Below are 22,555 nucleotides of genomic sequence, written 5' to 3' on the forward strand. Positions count from 1 at the left end.
TCCAGCAGATAGCCTGGGACATCCAGCAGAATGTCTCACAGGTAAGGAAGGTAAATTGAGTATTTTATCTGCTTCCCAAAAAAAGCATCAATGAGGCTCATGATACAACGGTAAAAGTACCACTGCTAAGGCTTATCCCAGGAGTCACCCACCGTTCACTGCTCTTACTATGGGGCAGATACTACTTCATATATTTTTACGTATTAATTAACTTGTTCCTTCTACCAATCATATGAAGTGCGTATTATTAATAGCTCTAATTTATAGAGAGGGATGCCCACTTAAGTGAAATGGTCAAGGTATGCAGCCAGTAATGAATGGGGTTCAGATTTCCACACAGAAAGTACAGTTCCAGAGTCAGAACTTGAGAGGAAGCCACAATGACACATGTGAAGTGGTCAGATAGGAACAAGGTGAAGGGACACCATGCTGGAGAAACGATTGTGCACTCTGGCCCAGGTGCTGCAGGGCTGCTGACCTTCCTTGCTTGAACTCACATACACCTCCACCCGCCAAACTTTGATGCAACTCAGAACAGAGAGACCCACAACAAAAATACAGCGTAGTCAAAGGAGAATGAAGTTGTAATTCTTATGCCATTGTGCATGAGGACTGTCCTCATTAGGGAGTTGGTATGGAAAGTAATAGAAGTGATAAATCATGGCCAACGGGAAGCATGGTCTACTGATCTCATCAGTGTGTAATTGCCTTTATAGATTATCTCTTTCTTGATTGAATATATATGTATATTTCTCCTATATGAATTCTTTAAATTATAAAACCTACGCTCCTGGTAAAAACATCAAATAAAACTAAAGTGAGGAAATGAGTAAATAATCAAATGTCATTTCCCATTTGTTATAGTGTGAATTGCATCCTCTCAAAAATTCATTATGAAGTTGAAGTCCTGATCCCAGGAACCTCAGCATGTGACTGTATTTGAAGACAGGGCTTTCAAGGAAGTAATCAAGTTAAAATGAGCCCATCAGGGTGTGCCTGAATCCAGCGTGACTGGTGTCCCCTAAGAAGAGGTCATTTAGACACAGACACACACGGAAGGAAGATCATGTGAAGGTACCGGGAGAAGACAGCCAGCTACCAGGCAGGGAGAGAGGCCTCAGAAGGAACCAGCCCTGCCAACACTTGGATCTTTGACTCCCACTTGCAGAATGGTAAGTAAATAAACGTCTCTGTTTAAGCCACCGAGTCTGTGGTGCCTTGTCATTATAGTGGTAGGAAACTAATGTGCCATCTCTGACCGTTCCTACTCCCCACGGGTTTCCATTGGCCAGACTTTTTTCATACCCACATTTAGGGGAGGGAAGTTCGAAGGTGGTGTCATATATACATTTTCTTTAAATTGTAAAAGACCCCACATATATGCATCAAGCTATTGTCTGTTCACTATTTTCAATGTACCCTTTGATGATGTTGGCTGTACACTACTGCATAACCGCCACCACAATCAGAGTACAAGAGCTCTTTCAACTTAAAAAGTTGATGATTCTCTTCCCACCATGACCACCTCCTACCCCCCAGGCACCCACTGAACTGTCTTCTGAAAAGAACAGCAGAAAAATGGAATGTCTGCTGATTTTTTTGCAATTAGTTTTAACTACAAAATTAAGACCTCACTTTCTTTATATTGCATGATTAGACTTTTAGGTATGGGATAGAAAAGGAAAATGCACAGCAGGCTGGGATGGAGAAGAGGAATTGGATAGGGATCAGATGAGCTTATGTTCGAATCCCAGCTCTGCCACTCGTCACAGGGAGCAGAGCAGAAGACTCATGCATGAGGTGCTATGCCACCAGCCACCCTCAGGGAGCAGCAGAAGACTGTCATGATGTATATGAAGCACCCAGCACACTTCCAGGCAGTGAACACGGGGCCTGTTCTCTTTACAATTGTAATGTGCGAGGATTTAAAACCAGTTGTTGCTGAGAGGAGACAGCTCCCTGGTATTTACTGTCCACAAAGACATTGCCCCAAGAGTGCCAGGGCATATTGGGAATTAAAAAATGGTGTCAAGACTGAAGAGCTACAAAGGTTTGGGTTTTAAAGTTGGTCAATGTTTGAACAAAAATTAAGTTTCTTTCTTTTCTCATTGTACATGTAAATGGGGAAGGGTCGGGGAGGCGGGGGAGAGCCTGGGTTTGGAGAAATGTTTTAGCCTGGATGAACAGCAACCCAGGAGCAGGATCCCTGGGCTGTCAGGAAAACTTCTTATGCTTCTTCCTCCCAAGTGGATGGAAGAGGGGTCACTCCAACTCCCATGTTGGAGGTGGTGACAATGACTTCATAAGCAATTCTTATTTAGTAAGTCCTCCATGCCAGGATTGGTGGGCATGTCTTCTACACCCTTCATGGCAACTCTGTGCAGTAGGCTCTATCACCCTTGTTCTATAGACGAGGAAGCAGCTCCAACATCTGATCCCTATGTGAGGCAGAGGGGGTTGAGCCCATGAGTACAGGCTGAGGCTCAACTCCTGCCCCGACCAGGATGACCTTGACCCTATGCTCACAGACTTTGCTCATGTGCAGCTACTTCTCAGTGCCCTCAGAAAACTCTCCAAGCATTATTGCCTATGAAAGTAGGTTGCCATCAACTATGATTCTGCAAATATTTTCAGATGGGAGGAAGTGAGACCAAATGATGAGGGATGTACTCGAAGTCGGTGCCAGGACTAGAAATAGAAGGCAGACAGCCCTCGCTGCCTACAATGCTGATTTTCTTCCCTCGATCCACATCCTGCGCATGCCTGTGATTCTGAGTAAGAAAACCCCAGGGACAATTCTCTTATCAGGGAGACACTCATCCAAGAGCATGAAATTCCTAAGGTTTTCAAGCCCCCTGGCAGGAACATGTTCTCCTTCAGAACATTCAAGGAAAGCCTCTTGGTGGCAAACCAAAAGGTCAGCTTGTAACCCAAGCTCTTCTCCACCCTCATTCATGGCTAAAAGTGTTACCAGATTGAAAATAGATTTTGGCTGGGTTTATAAATCAAAGAGCAGATCACCAATGGGCTGGCTTATCCTGCAGGAATTCTTTGCCCAGCATTATATTGAAGATCAAAACTGAGTCTAAAACCAGAACAAATGAGTGGGAGCGGTATCTTCTATGGGGTTCAGAACTAACCATGCTGGACTAATATTGCAACTCTATCGCCCACCAGACTGGTGACCCTGGGCAGCGCAAGTCACCTTCTTTAACCTCACCTTCACCTTCATGAAAAGGGTCCCCCATGTATCTATGCCTCACATGGCTGGTGTTTTCCAAAAGAAAACCTATATTAAGCACATATTAACCAATAGGAAACTCCCCATGATATTGGTTTCTCATACCCTAATACATATTTAAAGATCCATCCCAATTGCCTGGTTTCTTCCTCAAGAATTCTTTCCACAGGAGATTGGGCTACTGACTGCTGACGATTCCAAAATGTGCATGCTGTCTGATAACAATTTTACAGAAGCTGTCTTCAAAAATTTTTCTTCCTTGTGTGATGCATAAAAGAAATCAGAAGAACAAGGCACCCTCTGAACATATTTTTAATAGAACATCTAAACATTTTTAAACATGTTGAAATGGCTGCAAAGGATATAATTTCAGATGTAATGTATATTGTACCCAAGCTTTAAATATATTTTTGACATCATCATGGAGATTTAAATCACTCAGTTTATAGAAAATGACTGCTATAGAAACTACATGGCAAGCAAAGTGTGTTCCCAGGAAGAGCTGGTTTAGGAGATACAATATGCACAAGTTAAAGTATTTTACTTAAAAATATCCAAACCATGTCCCTCAAGTTTAAAGTCCATTGTTTTGGACTTCTTTTCCTATTCTAGACCTGATACCCTGGGGAACTGAAAGAGGGAATTACAGGGTATAACTATGTGTGTGACACTGAGAACATCGTTTTTTTTTTTTTATCTCTTTTTTTTTTTTTTTTTTTGTGGTGGTGGTGTTGGGGATTGAACCCGGGGCTTTGTGCTTACAAGGCAAGCACTCTACCAACTGAGCTATATCCCCAAGAGAACATCATTTTTAACACCCACCTCCCATTTCTTTCTTTTTCTTTCTTTCTTTCTTTTTTTTTTTTTTTTTTTAGTACCAGGGACTGAACTCAAGGGTGAACCACATCCTAGCGTTTTTTTGTTTTGTTTTGTTTTGTTTTGTCTTTTGTATTTCATTAGAGACAGGGTCTCGCTGAGTTGCTTAGGGCCTTGCTGAGTTCCTGAGGTTTTAAATTGTACCCCTGTTAAAAATGGAAGTAGACTGATTTCCGTGGCTGTTTTTAACTCTCCTGCCTTACTAGAACATGCTTTCTATTTGCTTTCCAGAGCTAAGGGCCACACCCAGGTTATTTCAGGTGTTTGCTAATATAAACAATGTTGCTAAGAAGAGGACCTACCAGCACCTGCTCAAGGGCTTCTCTAGTCTATATTTCTAGTATATTATAGAATACACTAGACTATGCTATTTGGAATAGCAAGCCATAAAATATGTACGAGTTCAACTTGAACAGCCACAGTCACGGTGTTTTCCAATGTGGTTTGCCAATCTACCCTCCCTGCCAGCACTAGATTAGCATCTCCTTTGCCCCATTCACTTGCAAATACTTGGCATGGTTAGGATTTTCCATTTTTCCCAGTTTGGTGAGTTGAAACGGTATCTCATTATAGGTTTAATTTGCATGTCTATGATTACTGGTGATACTGAACAACTATCATAGGCTTGTTGACCCTTTGTCCACATTTCCTCTTCAATGCCAGGCTGTTTATTTTCTTAATTTTAAAAAAGTGTTATTCTTTTCATTTTTTTTTAGGGGGGCAGGTGTTGGGGATTGAACTAAGGACCTCGCACATGCTAGGCAAGCACCCTACCACTGAGCCACAACTCCCAGCCCCATTTTCTTAATTTTCAGAGAGACCTTCATATATGCTCATGCTCCTACTGCTTTGTTGGAACAGAATATATGGTTTCCTAGTTTGTGACTTCATTTCCCTTTTTTTATAGTGTCTTCTGATGAGCAGGAATTCTTAATTTATTAGTGAGGGCCAAGTGAATTTTAATATTTTATTCCACTTACCATCACTTTAAGAAGCTCCATGGGGCTATTGGCTACCTCATTGGACGGTGCCAGCTTAGAACTACTATATATCTTTCCTCTTTTCCCAAATAATACAGGATTTTTATACGCATTAACTGATCACCCCTATTAATTTACATGCTTTTATTTTTCAGTCCTTAGAATTCATTGTTTTTTTTAAATTAACTCTTAACAAGAGGTGTTGTTCTGCTTTATATGGCCCATGACTGTGTAGATTAATTCATGCTTATCACATTCTTTATTAACTATTCCTTTGACAACTCAAAATTTCTTTCTGGACTGATCTTCCTCCTTTCTGAAAGATATTATGTAGCAATTCCTTTGATAAACATAGGTTAAAAATACATTCCTTTCATTTTTAATTTTTTTTATTTTTAAATTTCTTTATTAGAGTTTTATGGTCATACATCATAGTTGGGTTCATGTCAACAAATTTATATATGAATGAAAATTGATCTTATGTCTTTTTGTTACCACAAAATAGCTCATATTCAAGTACAAAAGAGTTCAAAGCTGTTTAGCATATTGATGTGTTTATCCTTTCATTTTTATATGATCATTTTGCTCTTACTGTTGAAAGGTGCTTTCTGCATTAATTATTTTCTTTAAAGCACTAGGAAGATTATTTCTACTGCATTATAGCTTTCATTTTTATAGAGAATCATGCCAATAATTTTTCAGATAAGCAATCTGTCTTTTCTCTGAAGTTATTTCAATGATCTTTTTTTAAGTGTGTTTCGTGCTTTGTAATTAAACGTCACTATAGCTAGACATGGATGACATTTCATTTCACTTTACTTGGAATTTGTTTGGCTTCTAGAATCTGAGGACTAATGCTTTTAATCAACTCTAGAAAATTGTTAACTATGATAGCTTTCAACTGAAAAGGAAATAATAGAGACAATGGGAAAGAACTACCCTTTATATTTTCTCCCTTATTTCCTTCTAGAACATTTGACTTGGTATTAGAACTTCTCTTTTCTAAAAGTCTTTTTTAACCTCTCTTTCATACTGTTTATGTTTCTGTCCTTGCCTGCTACATTCTGAGCACTTTCATCTTCTCTATTTTCTATTTTACTAATTCTCTTTTTAGCTGTGTCAAATCTGCTGTTTAATGTTTCTATTAACTTTATAAGCTCAGTTATTATACTTTTCATTTCTAAAGATTCCATTGTTAAAATGTGTTTGCTTCTACCAGGTACCTAAAGGCTTTACTGGAGAGATTTTAAATTGTTTATTGGGAGTTTTGAGGCTATGTAGGGTTTAGTGAGCCACACTATTCAGAATCTGGAATTAGGAATTATCAAGGGAGACTTTTTCTCCTCCTTGTTCCCTCTGTTACCAGCCTAAGCCAAAAGAGTTGTTGTCATCATTTCCCTCTCTAAAGTCCCCTACCCCATGCCACCTGCTTCACTGGCATTATTCCTCAGGAGTGTCTGAACTGATTGCTCCCCTATTCATTTTTCCTTGACACTCATATACATAGGCCCTAGGCTACTTGGGATGGATGGATGTCCTCTGAGAAAAGGCTAATTAAAATACTAACTTAGTTTTCTGGTTTTTTACTTTCCAGTCCAAGGCCTCTAAAGATTTCCCTTACTTACTTTTTCAGTTCACTGTTACACACCAAAGGATGTTCTTCTGACACTAGGTGACACTAGGTGACCCTGTGACCAGAAACCAATGTCCTAGCCTCCTTTAGTCACTAAGGATTATATCCCATTTATTAAACTCTATGAATGCATTTTATATGATGTAAAATGATATTACTTTTCCCTAATTATTGTCCTCAAACATGAAAAGTCAAATCTCCTTCATTATTATGTAATGACATCAAGGGGAGACCCTTTGGTATTCTAGTCAGTTGTAATTATTCAAGTTCAACATTTAAATCCAGTTTTAACTCTCTTTCCCTTCTACCAGCCCTATTCCAAGGACCTTGTCAGGGGACAGGGCGGATTCTACTCCTTCATTTCTCCTCTGTTAATCTGCATGGAGATCCTTCTTTTTGCTTCCCAGGGTCACAGGGATCCCGATGTTCAGTGTTCTATATTTTTCTCCTTAGGCAATATGCTGCATGATGGTCCCTATTTGTTTATTGGTCTGGGCTGCTCCATTGGCCTCCTTGCTTCAAGAAACACATGTAAGTCTCAGTTAACATACATTCACAAAACCCAAGAGATACCTGACAAGCTTCCCGTGGACTTTTCCATATTTTCTTTTTTGGCAGCAGAAGTGGGGAAGAGCTAGGGTTTCAGTAGCTCAGCAAGAATCCACTTAGGGTGAGGGGTTGATACCCGCTTCTCATGGCACCCCTAGTCATTGTCAGTGATTCTCTTGGAAACTTCCTCATTTGGCTTAGTGGGAGGAAATACTTGGATTTAGGGGATGTTGTTTAGAAAAACCTGTGAATAGCAACTGCTATGCTATGGTTTAAACACGGTTTGTCCCTCTCAAACCTCATGGTGAGGCTCAATGCCTCCAGACAGCAGTGTTGTGAGGTGCTAATGGGAGGTGCTTGGGTGATGAGGAGGGGTCCCTCATGAAGAGATGAATGCCTTTCTCATGGGAATGGTTTAGGAATAGTGGGGATTTGGTGCCCTTCCTCTTCCTCTTCCTCATGAGCATGAGTACTGTCAGGAGCATCATAAAGCCCTCACCAGAAGCTGAGCAGATGCCAACTTTATGTGCTGGGAATTTCCAGGCCCTAGGACTACAAGCCAGAATAAGCCCTTTTTTTAAACATTTGATGTATCCAATCTCATTCTGTTATAGCAACAGAAAGTGGATGAAGACAGCAACTCTGTAGTGTCCGTTTTGGACTACCTAGTCCATCCTCTACCCCAGTTTGTTAGAATGAAAGTGGTGATGTTTCAGACAATACTGATAGTCAAAAAATGTTATCTATGGTAAGCTCAGCAACTGTTTCTGTTATCGTTAATTCTCAGGAAAAGTAACAATCTAGTGACAGATTTGAAGAATATACAGAATAGAATTCTGTGGAAGATCTTGAGCCAAAGAAACTGTTCTTGGATCTAGAAAATGATGTCTTAGAACCAAAAAACCAGGATAAGTATTATAATATGTTTTATATAAAAATAACCTCAAATTTCCTCTGGCTACAACTATTTTTATATGAAAATAACTCAAATTTCCTCTGGGAAATTTGTGCAAAACATCCCTTTTAATGTCAACACATTTAAAGAAAAAAAGAGGGAAGACTGTATAGAAGTTGTACCAGGACAACTTCTAAATTTAGTTTTTTAAAATTTTGTGTATATAATACATGCTGTAATTGTTTTAACATGCTAGTAAAATAATTTGCTTTTTCACAACTTAATGGTTTACCTGATACCACTGGCTCCAGTAGAACATAATGCCAAAATCAGCAGCATAAGGAGCTAAGCTGAAAATTAATGGTCTCTGTTTGCAGTCTTTGCGTAGGCTTTGTGCTAGCACCGACTTTGCTGAGTCCTCCTCCCCAGCAACCACCCAGTAATTTTAGCACATAGAATTCAGTGTTATAGCAGTGAACTCAATGAAATCAATGGTCCATTGCTGCTTATACCCCCGTTACAGGGTATGGTGTCCATCACTGTCCTGATCCTTTCTTTAAAAAAGACTCAGTGGCTCTGGGTCAGTTATAATAAATGTGGATTTGAGTGTCTTCTCAAATTTCATCTTACTCCCAAACACAATATTTTTTAGAAATGTTTAAAAATAAAATTGATGATACAATTAGTGAGTTGTATGTGGACAGTCACTTCTAATAAATGAGCTGTCTTTTCTTTCCTTCATTTCACTTAGCATTTCTTCTCAGAGGGGAAAAAATCAAACAAGGAAAAATGTGGAGAGATGAATTAAGGTGACATTTAGAGTAAGATTTTAATGACACAAAGGCCAAGAACACCAGAGATATGCCTTTTACCTTCACAATTATAATCTGATGGCATTTCTGGATGCTATTACTAAAATGAACCTCAAACAAAAGAAAGTAAAAATACAGATATTTAAAGAAACTATGCTATGGTGGAGTTTATTTGTGAGGGCAACCATAGTATACCCAATATTTAATTGTCACCTTTCTCAGAGTTGGCCCAGCAGAAGCCACACCCTTCTTTCCATAGATATTGGCTTTTTACAAACGTTTTTAAAAGTTTTCCTTGGGAAAAAAAAAAAACTCACAATGAACCAGTTTATAAGGACAACAAGAAAATTAACTTTACTTGGCAGTCACACCTTATTTAACTAAAATTCGGCATTTCCCTGTTTGATTACAGAGTCTGTTCACCAAACTGATGTCAAATTATATTTTCTGAAACAGAATGAAAAAAATAAAAAAGAGGCGAGTTACATTTTTGGTGAAATAATATACACACAGAAAAGTGCTTGAAACAAACAGATGGAGTTTATATTATTCTTAAGAAATTCTTCTTACCATAATTGACATTAAATTTTTTTCAAAGTGTTCAACATATCTAGCAATTAGAGAAATGCAAATTAAAACTACACTGAGATTCTATCTCATTCCAGTCAGAATGGCAATTATAAAGAATATAAGTAACAGTTAATGTTGGCAAGGATGTGGGGAGAGAGATACTCTCAAATGTTATTGGTGGGACTGAAAATTGGTGCAACCATTATGGAAAGCAGAATGGAGATTCCTTAGAAAACTTGGAATGGAACCACCATTTGACCCAGGTATCCCACTCTCAGTTTATACCCAAAGGACTTAAAATCAGCGTACTATAGTGATACAGCTACATCAATGCTTAAAGCAACTCAATTCACAACAGCCAAGCTATGGAACCAACCTAGGTGTCCTTCAACAGTTGAGTGGATAAAGAAAATGTGGTACATTTACAAAATGGAATATTACCCAGCCATACAGAAGAATGAAATTATGGCATTTGCTGGTAAATGGATGAAACTAGAGAATATCATGCTAAGTGAAATAAACCAGTCCCCAAATGTTCTCTCTGATATGTGGATGCTAATCCACAACAAGGGAGGATGGAGAGGGAAAGAATAGAAGCCCACTGGAATAGACAGAGGGAAATGAAGGGAAGGAGGGGAGGGAGGTAGGAAGGACAGTAGAACTAATTGGACATAACTTTCCTAACCTTGTATTTGAATACATCACCAGGCTAACTACATCATGGATGACCACAAGAATAGGATCTTAATTAGAATAAGTTATATTCCTTGTCTGTATAATATGCCAAAATACATTCTATCATGTATATCTAAAAAGAACAAATAAAATAAAATTAAATTTTTTTTCAATATTCTAATAGTACTTTACATTCCAGTCAGAATATACTCCCTGCCCCGTAGTTGTAAACAATAGTTACTTTCCATCCTAAATTTGTTGAACAGAGTTGGTGCCTCAGCAGAGATGGGCCTGACATGTTATTTGAACCCAGCTGTACCCACCACCTTTGGTCTGGTTATGAGTGCCCCTCCCTCTGTGCTTGTGACACAGCCTACTTGTTCCTCGCCTCACTGACCCCGATCCCAACATAACCCACTGCTGCCGACCAAGGTAAAACCTAATGGTCAATACTGGAGTCAGGTAAATAAGTCCCCCCCAATCCACTGATTCCAAAGAGAACCTGGTGGATAATGCCTTAATAAAGGCATATCCCACAGACCCACAGTCCTCTTTCTTGCTCCATCTCACTTTCACTCCCCACCCACTGGTTGTGTTTTCTGCTGCCTCCAGACTTCCTGTTGGTCTCCTGTCAGTACTTCTCACCTCTGTGTGGGCAGCAACATTGTTTCACATGTGTTGGTTTCACCTCCTCACTGTGTGGCGTGTGACACACACCTGACCTTAACTTTCCTTCTGGTCGGGGCTCTCCTAGAGAGTGGTTATCTGGTTTGTGGTTATCTAGTTTGTGACTATTCTCAACAGAGAGACCTCAAGATAAAATTAGAAAGAAACCATAACAGTAAAATCATAACACTTCCACACTTTTTCTTATCAATTTTGCCATCTAGATATACATCCCTCAATACCATTGCTTCACGGTTCCTGTTGCTTGAATTTTATGGAAGTGGAATCATACAGTGTATATCCTTCAGCTTCCATTTTCTGTTGGTCAATATATTATTTGTGGACACTTCTAAGGAAAGGGTAGACAGACTATGACTTATCACCTACTTTTTAATCACAGTTTTACATGAATACAGTCATTCTCATTTGTGTACATATGATTTACAGCTGCTTCTACATTATAATTGCAGAATTGAGTAATTGCAACAGAGACTGCAAGGCTTAGAAAGCCTAAAGTTTTACCATTTGGACCTTATTAAAAAATTGTTGACCTCTAACTTAGATATATTACTTGATTCAATTTGTTATTATTTTGCCTAAATGTTTTGCATTTATTTCCATGAGAGACATTGGATTGTAGTTATCTTCTTCTTCTTTTTTATATATATATATATATTTTTTTTACTATCAGAGTATTCTTAGCTTCTTAAAATGTGTTGGGAAATATTACTCCTAAACCAATGTGGAAAGGATATGATTTCTTCCTTGAAATCTTTAATAGAAAACACCTAGGATGACAACTGGGACTATAGTTTTATTTAGAAGGAATTTTTAAACTATGAATTTAATTCCTTTTAAAAAGTATAGTTCTTTTCAGTTAATTTTTGTATGTCAGTTTGGGTAACTTGTGTTTCAAGGAACTTTCCTATTTCATATAAGCTTCTAAATTTATTGGCATAAAGATATTTTTGCAGTTTTCACAATTATTTTCTTGTAGTCCATTGTCTTTCAGCTTCCACCGTTTCTCAAGAAAAATCAGTTGTTAGCCTTATTGTATCTTCTTGGGAATTTAATTTTCTTTTGCTGCCTTTTCAATGTTTATCTTTGTCTTTGGTTTCCTGTAATTTTCCCATGAGGTATCCAGATATATATATATATTTTTTCTACTTAAGAATTTTGGGCTTAGTAACTTTGTAGGTTGGTATCTTTCATTAGTTTTGGAAAGAGACTTGTTAATTTCTCTGCAAACGTTGTTTCTACCTCATTCCTCTTCTTGGAGAAATCAACACAACAGTGTAAGGCCCCTAAACCAGATGGCCCAAGAGGAAGACTGGGAGGTTCTCACATGGGGATTAAGTTTGGAAATAATCGATGTGACGACATACGAGGCTATGATCAGGGCATCTACTGGGGCCATGGCAGGGATCTTGGGGACGTCCGAGGGGGCTCCATGTTCACTCTTCTCATATATCCTATGTCTTTTACCCTTCTCAATTTTTAATACTTTTGACTTTATTTTATATTATTTTTTTTGAATTATCTTTCTTTGAAGACAATTCTTTTTTTTTTTTTTTCAGCTGTATTTAATGTTTTTAAAATCATGCACTGTTTTCTTATTCTTGGTTATTTATACATATTTAGTTCTTCAATTTCTATTAAAAGTCTTCTGTCTTCCTTCACCCTACAATGGATTTAGTAGTGTAATTGCTATGTATATAGTTTTCTATGAGTACGGTAACAAACTACCACAAACCTCATGTCTTAGAACAACAGAAATTTAATCTCTTATAATTATACAGGTCAGAAGTACAAAATCAGTTTCATTGGGCCAAAATTAAGGTTCTGACAAGGGCACATGCCCTATGGAAGCTTCTGGCATTCCTTGGCTTGTGGCACGTCACTGCAACCTCTGTCTCTGAGGGCACATAGCCTTCTTTTCTTCTGTTTGTATCAAATCACCTTCTGACTTTTTTATAAGAATATATAGATTGCATTTAGGACCTGCCCCAAGAATCCAGGATAATCTCCTCATCTCAGGATCCTTAATCTCAACTGCAAAGACGCTTTTACAACATAACATTTACAGTTTTAATAACGTAGGGCCTGATACCTTTGGTGGGTATTACTCAGCCTACGAGGGGTACCATACAAATTACCTCTGTTTTGCTTCACTTTTGTAGTTCCTTTACCTTTCAGTGATATAAAAGCAGAAGGAGAGTAACAAAGGAGAGAATGTTGACTGATCTGGGGTGATTCTCAGGTCTTCCAACCTGGTTCTCTGGTTTTCCAATCTTGAGTATCACTGCATAAGAGAAAACTGGTGACTCACATTAACCCAGGAGTAGGTGCAGGTAGAACATCTATCTAGAGGAAAGGGGGAAAACATGAACTTCAGACAGTCTTCATAATACCCTGTGAAGAGTCATGGAAGGTCAAAGCCAAAATGGACCACAAACATTTAATCCAGGTCTGAAGAAACTGATGACCAGCGTAAGGTCACAAAGTTACCAGCTCAAGTCACAGAAACAACTTTTAACCAGACTTTTTTTTTTTTTCCCAAATTATACTTCTAGGAATCATCATCATCAACAAAAATTTATAAAAGTTATGTCAACATAAAGTCATAAATTTGTGGGCTATGAAAAGGGAAATATTCACCAAAAAAATGGGTTGAGATAAGCAAGATAAAAATGCATGTGTAGACCTAGGAAATTTTCTGAAAATTATTTGCACAATAAAAATTCACAAGGAAGAGCTAGGTAGGTGTAATTTTAATCAACTTCATTCCTTTGTTCTTTGATTGTGGGAAGGAGGTAGAACTGGGACTAATGAATTGAAGCAACAGGGAGGCCAGTAGGTATTCATTCATTATAAGGAAGTTTTCAAAGGTCAAAGTTGTCCAAAGATGGAATGAGAAATTATGACATTCATCATTGGAGGTTATTAAAACAGAGGCTGGAGAGCAGTTAGCAGGGGTTATATTGATTTTGAATTCAGACAGGCTGTAGATACAACCAGGGAAGATGCTGGAAAAAGAGATTCCTGAGTCTGGACCCATGAAGATGTCCTGGGATCTGTATTTTTAACAAGGTATACAAGGGGGTCTCCCATTCAGGGGGAATGCATCAGACACCTTTAAGGAAGTGTTGCAATTCAAGAGTATAATTTTCTGTCTGAAGTAATGGAAACAGTTTGCAATGGTAGCAAGGAATCCAGATTCTAGTTTTGATTCTGTCCCTAACATACTGTGTGATTTTTGAGTCTGTATTACATCACGTCTCTGGGACTCAATTTTCCTGTCTTCAAGGGTAAGCCAGACTAGATGTATTTCATGGTTCTTACATGCTAGGAATTTGTGTGTCTGAGAGTGGCCTGGAAGAAATTAATCTTCAAAGTCCCTGGAAAATTCTTCATGACATTCAGGTGATGGAGAATTATTCTGGAATGAGGTCTAGAATGGAATGACAGCTGGGCAAGACTGTGCCACCTGGCTACTTTCCTGGAGTTAGCAGGCACTGTGCCCAGGAAATGTCTGTTGTACACGGGGCAGGTGGGGAGTGGATAGGGCTGGCATGCTGGAAGCTGGACGCTCAGAAGCCTCACCATCTTCACTCCAGCTACCATCTTTGTTACCTACTTACTCTTCAGAAGGGCGGATCTGCAGAGGTTGATCTGCTGTTCTGTAAAGGGAGAGCCAGGATGTCCTTTCTGTGGGCATCTTGCTCAGAAGTCTCAAGTCTCTCGAAGGTGAGATGGTTTGACATGGATTTGCAGTTCTTATGACTGAGTCTCAGCTTGGATCTACTGCTGGGTTTTCCTTTCTACCCCACTTCCTTCTTCCTTCTCCAGTTACCCATGTATTTTCCCTTAGGAACATCTGTTTGCTAAGCTTCATCCCTTATAGATCTTAATTTTTCATTTTTTGAGAGAGAGATTGTGTCCTAATGGCTCTCTCTTATCTGTTATCTATCTATCTATCTATCTATCTATCTATCTATCTATCTATCTATCTATCTATCTATCTATCTATATCCATCCTTTATATCAGCGCTTTGCCTTCCTGGACTGGGTTTCTTGGTTCCAAAATGTCTAACCCACAGGTGGATCAGCAGGCATCTCTTCACTGTCTTATTGGAGCAACGTCTACAAATTCACCCTTGAGTTCCTGATATGAGGAGTGAAGATAATTTCTTTTACATGTCAACAGGGAAGTTTCAAACTCAACAATCATACAAGGTGGGGATGGGTTAACATCTTACCTTCTAGCATGGCAGGGGGCAAACTGATACATAGCTTCTAGATGAAGATGTAAAATTTAGAGTACCCAGCCATGCACTGGGTCCTCTGCCACTGAGGCTCTGCTGACTCCCCAATCCATACCTTCTTTATGAGATGTTCTCCAGCACTTCAGTCCCTCAGTTCCAACTCTGTCCTGGACAGCACTGCCTGAAAGCCCCTTCAAAACCTCAAACTCAGCATGACTTAGACTGATCTCATATCTTCTCTCCCAAACCTGTAACTTCCTCAAGTCCTCACATAGGGTAAAAGAACCTCCTCTAACTAATGTAGGTTAGATCAATACAAGTCATCTTCATTTTCATTAAGTGTATTTATTTAAATGTGTTTATTTCAAATACATATGTATTAATATACTCATTAATAGGGATCTGACCAATAAAGCTGGATCAGACATTTTGAAGACCAGAAAAACAAAGAGAGTAACATGACAGATTCTTAATTTCAGCAGAGATAATCCAAATAGGTGCTTTCAATTCAGGGTCTGTATTGGTCCTGCAGGAATTCACCAGATAAATGTAATTTGTAAGACTGAATGGTCTCAAAATTTGGGGCATTTGTGTCCTTACCCCAACTGGTAGACACCAACACATAAGCAAGTTTGTAAATGAATGTACCACAGAGTCTGCTTAAGAGGGCCCATCTAAAAGAAATAATATCCATTCAACTTGATTTTTTTGTGTGTGTGTCTCTATCACCTGGTGTCATGGAACCCTTTGATGTCACCTGTGAAATCTAGAAAACTTTCATTTCAATTTTCTACTTTGCTTATAAGTATATCTTCTCCTCCACCTCTCCTGTTGTCCCTCACAAATTCTCTTTTTAAAATTCATATTCCCAGGTTTATGTGGTTTCCCTTACAAAATTCCTATTTTGATTTATGGTTGTTTTGGCAAATACAGATGCTCCTTGATTTAAGATGGAGTCACATCCTGATAAGTTTATCACGAGATGAAAATGTTGTAAGAGGAAGATGCATTGAATACACCTAACCACTCCCACATTCCAGCCTCAGGACACAGTGCTGGCAGGAGCTGGGTCGGCTCCCCTGGAGATTGTGAGGCTGACTGGGAGCTGCAGCCCAGTGCCACAAGAGAGTAGGGTACCGCATGCTGCCAGCCCAGGAGGGGATCAAAGTTCACAAGTTGAAGCACAGTTTCTACTGAATGCAGATCACTTTCACACCATTGTCAAGTTGTGAAGTTGAAAATTATAAATTGAACTAGCATAAGTCAGGGCCATCTGTACATTCTCATTCTGAAACCGTCTCCTTATATTCAAAAACCTTCAGTTCAGAGTTGATTACTCGATGCATATTTCAGTGTATTTATTTATTTGCTATAAGTCATTGACACTTTCTTCTCCTCTGCCTTTGGGATGATTTGGATATACTGATTTTCAATTCAGTATAATAGTGGAGAACACAGAGAAGGGCCTTCCTGTAGGACGCTTTTTTCTCAGGGCGACTTCTAATTAACATTACTTCTTCTTTAATTTTCACTGTGCTGATGACAAAGTGGTGATACGCTATTTCCTGGGGCTTCTGATAGTGGCAGGGTCTGGGACTCTGGGATCGATTCACACGCTCCTCATCAACGCAGCCTCTGGGAGGAGGCTGCACACGCTGCTGGTTTCCATCTCCCACCTACATCTCCTACAGGTGACCTCCTCCCACCAAGTCACCTGTAGGTGTGGAGTTGGTTGTCCAGCAAAGCAGCTGGTAAAACCAGCCTCACCATGTCAATCATCATTTCCTCTTTTCTTTCAGTTTCTACTAAGGAAGTGGGGTCCTCAGAAAGAAGGACTACTTCCCCAGTGGTTGCTGTTGGGGGGGAGCCCCAACACTGGTGAGAAAAACTCCTAAGAGGTTGGACAGCTGCCTGCTGGTTTGTGATGGGAGACTGATTTTTTCACTAAAGCTCAGAAAGTCGAAGGGAGGCTGTGGTGCTGGAGGAGAGGCTGCAACGTGGGATGGTCACCGTTCTGTGCAGACACAGCCTCCATCTGTGCAATAGGAGCAGCCACACATTCAAGGATTTCCATCTGAGGTTTGGTCCCCAGGGGTCTCGGTGATCTGAATCTTCTCTGCAGGCAGCTCTCTACCCTAGTACCAGCAAGGAGGTGAAGAGGAATATCATTTCCTGAAATATCATTCCAGGGCTTCTCTTTGAAGATCCTGCGGGGAGAGGAAGCTTGGGGCTGTGTGCTGGTGCCAGGGCTCAGGCTGGTAATCTCATCCCCATCATGGGGTTGACTATCACTGTGGCCCCATCTGACAACTTTGCAGCTGAAATCTGTATTTCAGTCTATGGCTGCTGAGTACCCACTGAGCCGACTGAAGTTCCATGTGTTGGTTGCCATTGTTGAGTAGATTTCTTGTGTTCCAGTTGCTGACTATTCCCTCTGCCGTGCCGGCTGCTGGCTGCATATCATGCAAACATACCGTGAGCAGGTCGAGCACAAGATTTATCTTCTGTCCTTTGACTGGTCTTAGGTTCCACCTCAACACCAGCCTGAGCCCCGCTAGCAGAGAATCGACTCCATATCGCCAGGCAGTAGACACTGAGCTAGTGATTGACATATGCCGTAATGAAGCATGTGAGTATGTTGGCAAGAGGCATCCCTAACTAGATAGAACAATCTGCTTGTTTCTAGTTCCTAAGCCTTTTGAGTATTTGATCATACAAATACAAAGTTGTTCCCTAGCTTCCTTGCTAACAAGGATTGGCTAGGTTTTCTCAGAGTTGCTGCTAGATACCACTTACCCATTTGCTTTCCAGATCCCTAAATTAAAAAAAAAAATTTTTTTTTAGTTGTAGAAGGACTTTTATTTATTTGTTTGTTTGTTTATATGTGGTGCTGAGAATTGAACTCAGTGCCTCACACATGCTAGGCAAGTGCTCTACCACTGAGCTACAACCCCAGCCCAAATTCCTAAATTTTGTTGATACTATCTATATGTTGGGAGACAATTCTCCATGAGTCTCTCATAAATCAGCACACCTGAAGAATGAGGCATTGGCTGCCCCAGCTTGTACTAAACTATCTTTTTTTAAAAGTTATTATCTTTATATCTCCAGTGACTACTCTAGTGCCTGGAACATAGAAACCATGGATGCTTACTACCCGGGTCACATACTTACCAGCTCCTGAAAGACTTTCACTTGACTTTGATACTCATAGTTAGCAATATGTAAAATCAGTTAATATTTCCTTCGTCTTCCTGTTCTACTCCTATAGCCCTATTTCCATGTAGACATCTCAGATGGTGGGTATTTCCCCTTATGGCTCATGTACCCTAGGGTTTGAAGTCAGATAAATGATCACCTTGCTTCTCATGACTATGCCCCTTGGTGTGAAGGTCATCTTCTGATCCCTGGGCCTCTCATTACACAAAGAGTTTAACTGGATTCACAAAAACCCTCTAGAATGTTCCCCCAGTAGTGATTTCAATATCCATATAGGTCAGTCTTCCAATATCACAGCCTCTGGGTTCTTGACCTGCATCCTATCTCAGTGGGACCTTGGATGGTCCTTAGATCTTGTCACCACCAATAATTTCAACCTCTCCATGATCACAGTTTCAAACATTCCACTATCTATCTAATCTATGGATCTATTTAATCACTATCTAAAACCTCCTATATTTTCAATTCCCTTATTTTTGCTTTGAATTTTAAAATTCCTTTGCTACTGGAATTACAATTTATTGTAATCACCCCTCTTCATGGTTAATCACCACTTCTCATGTTCTCACTTCTTTTTGTTATAATTTTTTTAGGGGGGGTACTGGGGATTGAACTCAGGGGCACTCAAACACTGAGCCACATCCCCAACCCTATTTTGTATTTTATTTAGAGACAGGATCTCACTGAGCTGCTTAGCACCTTGCTGTTGCTGAGGCTGGTTTTGAACACATGATCCTCCTCCCTCAGCCTCCTGAGCCACTGGGATTATAGGTGTGCACCACGACCTCTTTGTTATGATGTAATAGTCACCTTAGCTGTTCTCTCACCTGTCTTTTGATTCATCATACCCTCATACTTGCTCTAGAGTTAATTATGTCCAACTTTCTACCTGATACAGACCCAGATTCACAGAGCTAAAGGTGACCAGAGAAATAATTCTCTTTTTCTAAATTCATAAATACTAAAAATCCCACAAGAGTCCCATGCTACCTAGCAATCAAAACTTGATTTTCCTAGTTCAGTCATTGTCTTGACTCTTCTAGTTGATGAATGGTTTTTAATTTCCCCTCCAACTTTCCACCCCTTTCACTTCCCCTGTTACTAAGAAAATAGAGATAATTGGGAGGCCACTTCTACACACCCCACTACCTCCCTTCCTTCTGCCTCTCTTCCTTTTACGAATAAACTGCATGTGTTTCCAGCTGAAGTTACCCACCTATGTGCATATTAACTCAATTTCCCCTTACCTACTCATTGATCTCACTCCTTGAATTTTCTTTCTTCTGCACCATTTCCCCTTCTGACTCATTTCTATTATCATAAAAACATATGGTCACTGTCATATTATTTGAAAACCTACATGTTCTGACCTAATGTAGCCCTAAAGATACTACTGCATTTCTTTTTTAAAAAGGAAAACTCCAAAGATTAACTATACTTACTACTCAGTTTACTCTCCTCCCATTCTGACTTAAACCCACTCCAAGAAGGCTTTCTATCACCATTGCTTCGTGGGATGTGGGTTCATCAAGGTCAGCAAGGAATTCAGTGTTGCTAACCTCAATGGTCAATTCTCAGCCCTTAGCTTACTTGGTTATCAGTAGTATTTAACAGATCATTCCACTCATTCTTCAAACGCTTTCTAGAAAATTTGGTTTTCAAGAAATCTGTCCTTTCTGATTTTCTTCTTTGTCTCTAGGGACTTCTTCTCAATTTCCTTTGCTGGTTTCTCCTTCTCTCCCTGACCTCCCTATACATTGGGTATTCCAAGTTTTAGGACTTGGTCTATATGTTCTGTCTATACTCACTGCCTTGGTGAACTTATTAATCCCATGGCTCTAAATGCCATTTATATGCTGATGACTATGTCCTCAGCTCAGATACTCCCTTAAGATCTAGAGCTATATACCTAAATGCCTAGTAGATCCATATGCCTAAACCTCAAATTTAATGTCTAAGGCCCTCCAAAACTTAACCTGTTTAAAACTCATCTTTTGATTTCTTACTTTCCAGCTAAACAAACAAACAAAACAAACAAATCTCCTATCACCCTATAGTCTTCCCCATTGAAATTATTGGGAACTCCAGGCTTCCAATTGCTCAAGCCACAAAGTGCGTGATCATCATTGATTCAAACTTTCCCTCTCTCACATTCTGCATCTGAGCTAACCCTGAATACTGTCTATTTTACCCTTGAACTTGAGTGTGAAGCTGACCACTTCACACACCTCTAATACTGAGGTCTAATCTGAGCCGCCATTTTTACAACAGACTCTCTTTATCTTCCTTACTCTAGCTACGCTGGTTCCCTTGTCACAGGTCCTCAGTATACCAGGAAGGCTCCTGCCCTGGGGACACAGGAATGACTGTCTGGAGTGCTCTCTCCTTCAATATCCACATGCTTCTATCCTTCACCTCCTTTCTACTTTTATTCAAATGTCACCTTCTTAGAGAGTTCTTCATCAACCACCTTTCCCCAAGTCACAACACTCTCATATTTTCTACCTTTTTCACATACTGAATTCTTCTCCCTGGTTTTTATCACTGTGTAAAATCCTACATATTTCCTTATTAATCTCGTCCATTGTCTCTAGGAAAGAATATAAATTCCACAAAAATAGGAATCTGTATCTGTTTCATTGACTTATGAATCTCTACTGCCTAACACTGCTTAGAAAAAAGTAAGCTTCCAACAAATATGTAAACGATTAAACAAATGATAGTTAAATGACTAAACATATTGGGAAAAGAAGAAGATGGGAATTAGAAACAAAAAATAATTGAAATTTAACTCCTGGCTAGATAAAGAGAAGCTTATTTTTCAGAGAACAACAGAATATCAACCAAAGAGATATACTTCATGTTTCCTCTTACAAGGCTGGCATAAAATTGACACCCAAATCAGCAAAGAAGGTAAGAAAAACAATCGACCAATTTTTTTTCATGAAAATAGATACAAAAATCCTAAACATATTATGCAAAAAAATCCAGTAATGTAAAAAAACATATTTCAGAGCCAATGATACATAGTATAATGATACTTAGATAAATTTTAAAATTAGAGAACACTAAAAATACAGTATGAATATATTGAGGACTGAATGTGCCTCTCCAAAATTCGTGTGTTGAAATCTGATCCCTAATATGATACTGAGTGGTGGGGCTTTGGGAGGTGATTTACGAGGGCAAGCCCTAAAGAGCCGAAGCCAGTGAGTTATTTCGCTCTCTTTCTGCCACGAGGGGACACAAGTTGGAAGTCTGCAGCTTGAAAGCGGGACCTTACCAGAACCTGACCATCATGACACCCTGATTTCAACTTCAAACCTCCAGAACCATGAGAAATACATTTCTATTGTTTATAAACCTCCCAGTCTATATTATACCCAGTCTGGTATTTTGCTATAGTAACCCAAGATAAGACAGTATTTGAGTTCACACAGTAACTGTATAGATAAGGAGTTGCACTATTCATGGATACTTCAGCTGGGTTTATTTACTTTTTCAGTTCAAGTATAGTAACACTGACTCTTTCTGTGTGTGTACTGTCTTATGAATTTGACTCCTATAAATTCATGTTACCACCACCACCGTCAGGATATGGAACAGCTGTATCACCTCATGAAACTCCCTTCTGCTATCACTCGTAGTCACACCCTACCTCCCCAGGGTCCAAGGCTGGTAACCATTGACAGTATATAACCTTTTGAGATGGTTTCTTGCACTCAGGAAAAAGATGTTGAGATTAATCCAAGTTGCTGCATGTATCAATAGTTCACTCGTTTTTACTGCTGAGTATGATAGAGCAGAGTTTATCCCCTTAACCACTGAAGGACATCTGGGTTTTTTTCCAGCAAGTAGAGATTAAGAATCAAGTTGCTATAGACACTTGCATGTGAGTTTCTGTGTGAACACAAGTTTTCATACTGCTTGGGTAAACACCTCGAGTGGGATTGGTGGGTTGTGTGGTAAGCATATATTTAACTTTTTAAGAAACTGCAAAGCTGTTTTCCAAAGTAGCAGCACCATTTTGCATTCCCATGAGCAGTATATGAGAGTGCCATTCCATACTCAGCAGCACTTGGTATTGTCAATATATTTTCAATTCACCCATGTAGAAACTAACTTTTCTACATGTAGGTGTAGAGTAGAAACTAACTTTTGTTGGTTCCTGAGT

General features: G+C 39.4%; 1 protein-coding gene across 10 annotated transcripts in view; it reads right to left on the bottom strand.

The window, feature by feature from the left end:
• RGS6 (regulator of G protein signaling 6) overlaps nucleotides 1-22,555 on the bottom strand; it is a 560,790-nt gene that overhangs the window by 159,292 nt on the left and 378,943 nt on the right. The gene's annotated exons all lie outside the window — the stretch shown is intronic.

Source organism: Sciurus vulgaris (genome assembly GCF_902686455.1).
Source record: "Sciurus vulgaris genome assembly, chromosome: 2".
Classification (NCBI taxonomy): Eukaryota; Metazoa; Chordata; class Mammalia; order Rodentia; family Sciuridae; genus Sciurus; species Sciurus vulgaris.